This window comes from Sinocyclocheilus rhinocerous, unplaced genomic scaffold, assembly GCF_001515625.1.
Source record: "Sinocyclocheilus rhinocerous isolate Xijiao unplaced genomic scaffold, SAMN03320098_v1.1 scaffold1396, whole genome shotgun sequence".
Classification (NCBI taxonomy): Eukaryota; Metazoa; Chordata; class Actinopteri; order Cypriniformes; family Cyprinidae; genus Sinocyclocheilus; species Sinocyclocheilus rhinocerous.
In genome coordinates, this window is record NW_015629497.1 from 147777 (window position 1) to 154051 (window position 6275).

At 35.4% G+C, this 6275-nt stretch overlaps 1 protein-coding gene across 3 annotated transcripts in view; it reads right to left on the bottom strand.

Annotated features, from left to right (window-relative positions):
* The window catches only part of myo9aa (myosin IXAa), a 95764-nt gene that overhangs the window by 55724 nt on the left and 33765 nt on the right, over window positions 1-6275 (bottom strand). The gene's annotated exons all lie outside the window — the stretch shown is intronic.

Below are 6275 nucleotides of genomic sequence, written 5' to 3' on the forward strand. Positions count from 1 at the left end.
TATATAATTATTAGATATTTTTTAAATATGCAATGCAGGCTTTACAAGACGCTATTATAGAAAAAACAAGGCAAGAAAAAACATGTTTGACAAGCCAACAAACCCCCATAACTGTAAATGTGTGAAGATGTTGGCCATAACAGTGCATTCGCATTCTATAGAAGTCTTAAAAACACAGATTGTTCAATTGTAAGGGTCAGTAAGATGGTGAAAAATTGTTATGAAAAATAATTACAAAGAGTGTGAAGCAAGACACCTTGACTAACATTATTAAGTGGATTGCAACAAGAAAGAAAGAAATGTTTTGTAAGACCACACTAAATCTGTTTTAAGTGTCCACTACATCCCCTTTTGGCCTGTTTTTGCTATGTGCCTGCCTGGAGAGCAGGAAGTTATTCAGTTGTACATAAACGCTCTCGTTATTTGTAGCTCCACCACAAGTAAACAAATTCCTCAGTGGAACTTGTCTGGAGGGACAGCGTTCATTCCTGGCACCCACGGCCGCTCCAGAGGTCAATCTCGCAGCCAAGTGCGCCAGACACACACCGCCCTGTTATGAGTCAGAGTTTCAAAGTGGGTTTTACGGCTGTCAGGGGAACCAAGGACAAGCCGTTCCGCCAGACAAATGGAATTCTGGTTGGGCAGCACCACCGCCGTACAGCTGACAGCCATGAGCTACTGTAACAGTCCATATGTGCTCACAGCCATCATGACGCATCTAGCGAGCTATGTTAATGTCTTGAATGTCTAGAAAAGGTTATGTCAAACACAGAGATAACTTTGCAAACGGCTTCTGAAACCCGTTTTGGAAAAGTCTATTTAGCCCTTTACAATGAACAGCACTTGCCAAACATCAAGTGGATGTTGCACAGTTACTCCTCTGACATATTAATGAATGGTGCTTCAGAAATTCATCATTCGCTCCGCACACTAAATGGAAGAGGCCTGGACGCTCCAGGAAATCGGGTCAGACGAGGACAAAAATCAGCCGTTAAAGTGTCACCTCAACTCTTCCTGTGCAGTCAAAGACACAGCAATACTTCACACCTATCATAGCCCTGCTGAAGCCAAAAAACTTTTAACAGACATGGAGAAAAGAGTGAGGATGGACTGCCAAACTTCTTGATACTCAACATTCCTGTTACTGCAGGAAACAGCCGCCATTAAAATCTGCTGAGATTCACATATGTACAGGGGTGCGTTTTTCAAAAGCATTGTTAGCACTACTGTGCTTCATAAATGAGTAAAATATTAGGCTTTGTAACAGGTATTTATAATAATAATTATTATTATTATCAGGGCTGGCAAACAAATAAAAACTTTAATCTAATCAATTTCATGATGTACCAATTAATGAATCAAATCAAATGAATCGCACACCAATTTGATCTGAGAAATTACCCACAAATTTGAAGTCATTATAGTGTAAAATGAGAATAGATAGACTTGACATTACAAAAAAAAAAAAAAACCTTTAGAAAGAAATATTTTGATTGAACAAAGAATTTATGACAAACTTTTAAGGCTACAATGTGGAACATTCTTTTAAGAAGCTGCATCTGAAGAGGTATTAGGGTATATTTACAGAGACTGAGGTGGCATGAATGCATTTACACTGCAATTAGAATTGCATAAATAATGCTATGAGATTCATGGGTTTTAAATGGGCATTGACAGGTTTACAGAATATTGAAATTATTTTTCATTATTTTCTTTAAATTAAATGATAGGCTATTCTAAATATGAAACTAAAACTTAATGAATGAGTCATTCATTCAACTGATTCATTCAGAAACAAAGCAAGTGACTGTCTTTATTTGAAGGGACACCAAATCACTTTCTGTAAATATTAAGCTGCAAAAAGACTATTTAAATATGAATCCTACATGTTCTGCGTTTCTCTGTGTGAATGAATGGCGCAGTCACACGGTTTTTGTTTACTACACATACTGTGCGGTGTTTTCAGCGTCTCACTAAATAAAACATAAATACATGAACATCTCCAGAACTGCTCTGAGAGTACTTCAAGAGCATTTTACAGTTTCATTTGAGTAAAACTATCATTATATCATATACACACAGAAATGTAAAGGTATTCATGGCAACCCGTCAAAATACAAGTTGTTTAACTTGAAGACATTGTGCCAGAAATATATTACTATGTTCAGTAGAATCATGTACGTAATACTACTACTACCCTTCCCCGGCAACATTGGCTTGCTTTTCTGGCAATATTGTTGGTTTGATTGCACAGACACTATTGGAAGAGAGCTGAACTGGATGATGACATCACTGAATCATCAATGAACTGACTTTAGCTGGAAAAATGACTAATGTCCTCTTGCATTACTAACAAACTATTTTCCTGTTGGACACTGTAAAGCTGCTTTGACACAATCTGTATTGTATAAAGTGCTATATAAATAAAGGTGACTTGACTTGAATAATACTACTACTTCTAAAATTATTAAATTCCCTTTGTTTGCCAAAAAAAAGTTAGTTTAATTTTCATTTATTAAAAGATAAATTAAATTAATGTTTTATGCCTTCATTTGATAACCAGAACATTTTAAATGCACAACACAGAATAAAAAATAAAAAAAAACATTTTATAAAGCTATTGTAAAAATAAATATTAATAAATTAAGTTGTTTTTATACATTCAAATAATTAGACATGCTAAAACACAGATTATGGTAACAAAACATAAGGTAAGAAATAATAAAACATTTCATAGGGCCCTAAACATGTAATTTTTAAAAAACTTTTAATAAATTGATGTTAAAGTGTATACGTTTCATGATTATAATGAATTAAACATGCATTTTGATTAATACAATTTAATTTAATAATTAAAAAGGAGTCCAGAAAAATTAAAACGGAAAAAAATGAATTTTGGAAAAAAATAAAACTGATTTCATAGGGTGCCTCAGTATGTATGCTACCCCATCTTACTGGCAGCAGCAAATCCTCCACAGATGAAATAACAACACAAAAGGCTTTTGTCTTGAGTTAAAGGTCTTGATCTCATAGGAGAAGCTGGGGAAGTGAATAAACGACTGAGAAACCGAATGCATCACAATTACCGAAATCTGCTCTGACACATATTGAACTGAGAATAAAATGACATCAAAAGCAGGAACGGGAAGTTTGTGGCTTTTCCCGGCACAAGACACAGGGGAACGTTTAGCAAACATATTTTGGATGAGCACCAGTGTAAGAGCTTGTGAATTGATCTCAGGGGCTGAGAACTGAAACCATTAGAGCATACTGTCACTCATACAAACACACAACAACCCACTCTGATCACATGCCATGTCTTCTAATGGACCGCATCAGGCAAATATTATCTCTTGGCCAGAGAGCCATCACAGGGGAAATACTCTCAAAACAGTGTCAGTGTGATAAGGCCATAATCCTCTCCATGTGTGAGCGAAGAGTGTTTGCACTGTGTGTGGGACCACAGAGTCTCAGGTGCCTCTCTTAACCAGGCCCGAGTGTAACATACAATATCTGTGAGTCCGTTTATTTCTATAGATCAAGTATTCCCCAATTTTTTTGTCAGCTGAACCCCTTTGACCTTAAATATGTACTTGACGTATCTCCTGAGATGTTAATATTTTAATAATTTAACAACATTCATATGTTCAGTTCTCTGATGTCAATGGTCACGTTACATGCAGGTAAACAAATATAATTTTTTTATATTAAAAAATATTAATATAATATTAATATAATATAAAACTTTGATTTATTTATTTATTTTAAAGTGATTTATTTAGATTTTTGTATCATTTTATATATTTTTATTATTTTATATGATTTAAAATCATTTACGGATTTTACATTTACAGCATACATTTTAAAATATATTACAATAGAAAACTGTTCTATTAAACTCTAATAATATTTTAAAACACTACTGTTTCTACTGTATTTTTGATTAAAAAAAAATATGTGACCCTGGACCACAAAACCAGTCTTAAGTCGCTGGAGTATATTTGTAGCAATAGCCAAAAAAACATTGTATGGGTCAAAATTATAGATTTTTCTTTTATGCCAAAAATCATTAGTATATTAAGTAAAGATCATGTTCTGCACCCTCAGATTCCAGATTTTCAAATAGTTGTATCTCGGCCTAATATTGTCCTATCCTAACAAACCATACATCAATGGAGAGCTTATTTATTCAGCTTTCAGATGATGTATAAATCTCAATTTTCGAAAAATTTACCCTTATGACTGGTTTTGTGGTCCAGGGTCACATATAGCCTTGGTGAGCATAAAATACTTTTTTCAAAAACATTAAAAAACTTTTACTTATTCCAAACTTTTGACCAGCAGTGTATATACTTTGTTTATTATTTTTTTAAATGTATTTTGACCATTCATTTTGTGTACACACACTCCTCTGAGTTTGATGGTGAATTGTGACTGTCACAAAAATTGACAGTATTGCATAAATCAACTGGGGTCATTCCACAGGGTCACTTAACTTTTGTGGCAACAGAAATGTTACTTAGAAACTTGTTGTGTGGCTGTTTTGGACACTGTAAATCCCCGGCGGTGGAGTGGGTTTAGTCTGACTAACACCACTGGACACAATCATCCTGCCTGAGCATTTTGTGATTTCTCTGAGGTCAATGCCAGCCTTACCCAAAACTCCTCCAAAATCACTGATGACCAAAAACACGCCAGTTACACGTGTCATAGGCTGCCTCTGTTAACAGCACATCATTGCTAAGCTATGACTGTGACTATCACACTTTTTTTTTTTTTTTACATCATCTTTTATTTTAAATTTTTTTGTACTTTTTTAGTAGTTTTTTTTTCTCAGTTTAGTTTTAGTTTTATTTCAGTTAATAATTTTAGTACTTGAACTTGGGCCAAGCAAGCATTTCTTAATTTTCATCAAGCGTTTCACCTTGCATCTTATTTTATTTTGGCTTTATTTCAATTAATTTAAGCTAATGACAACAACACTGTTGCTTTGAGATAAAGGTCCTCTAAGAAAGCTTCATATTTTGAAATGACATATGATTCACTCAAAGTACTTAAATGGATAGTTCACCCAAAAATGAAAATTTGATGTTTATCTGCTTACCCCCAGGGCATCCAAGATGTAGGTGATGTTGTTTCTTCAGTAGAACACAAATGAAGATTTTTAACACAAACCGTTGCAGTCTGTCAGCATTTTTAGGTGAACTATCCCTTTAACTAACTTACAGTAAGTTAGTGTTTTTCTTGTACTCAGAATACCTTTTACTAAAGAAAGGATTTACATGAAAAGATGCTAATAAATCAGTCTTAACATCAACAACTACTTGTGCTCATTGTAGAAGCCTGGAGACATGTACACACAAATTTGTTTCCTGGTGGACTGATCAACTCCTGCACTTTGACTGCTGGAAACTGTATGAAGCCAGCCAATCAGATTGTAGCTTGCAGTTTTGAGAAAATTCTTGATATTTTTGTGTGCAACAAGCATCATACGATTCATGAAGGTCAGTGTGGGTCGTGTAATTCACAGGAAAACACAGAAAAACAGCATATCTGGGTGTGATGTTTTATTGCACTTTATAAATCACTCTCAGTAGGAATGAGCCCGTCATCATGTCATTCAGACAGTCTTGTGTTTGGTTGCCTTCCAAATGTTTTGGCACTCGGTCATCACCTTTATGCTGTACAGACTATCCAGAAAATTACAACAGCACTCATTTTCCCCATTTCCTCTTTTGGTTTCAGACTCATGTCCTGTACTGCTAAATGACTCACCCCTTAGCCTACACCAGAAATAGGACATTTTTCCTGGATTACAGAGCAAAGACACAAAAGGAAGCCCTGAACGGCTGCACTACAGGGTGTGAGAGTGTATTGAGCGGCCTAAATGAAGTCAGTCCTCCAGAGTGTCTTTAGATTATCTGTGGGATGCATTCAGTTGTTGTAATGGGAGTGGCAGCTCAGCTAATATCCTTGATATTTTTGTGTGCAATAAGCATCATACGATTCATGAAGGGTCAGTGTGGGTCGTGTAATTCACAGGAAAACACAGAAAAACAGCATATCTGGGTGTGATGTTTTATTGCACTTTATAAATCACTCTCAGTAGGAATGAGCCCGTCATCATGGCAGCTCAGCTAAAACGAGCGTACGACAGTTAGTGGAAGCTAGAGATTACGGATTATAGTTTTATATAGTTTTAAATATATGGATATTTTTCACAAACGCATCGATTCGCTTCAGAAGGCCTTTATTAAACCCCCCCCCCCCCGGGG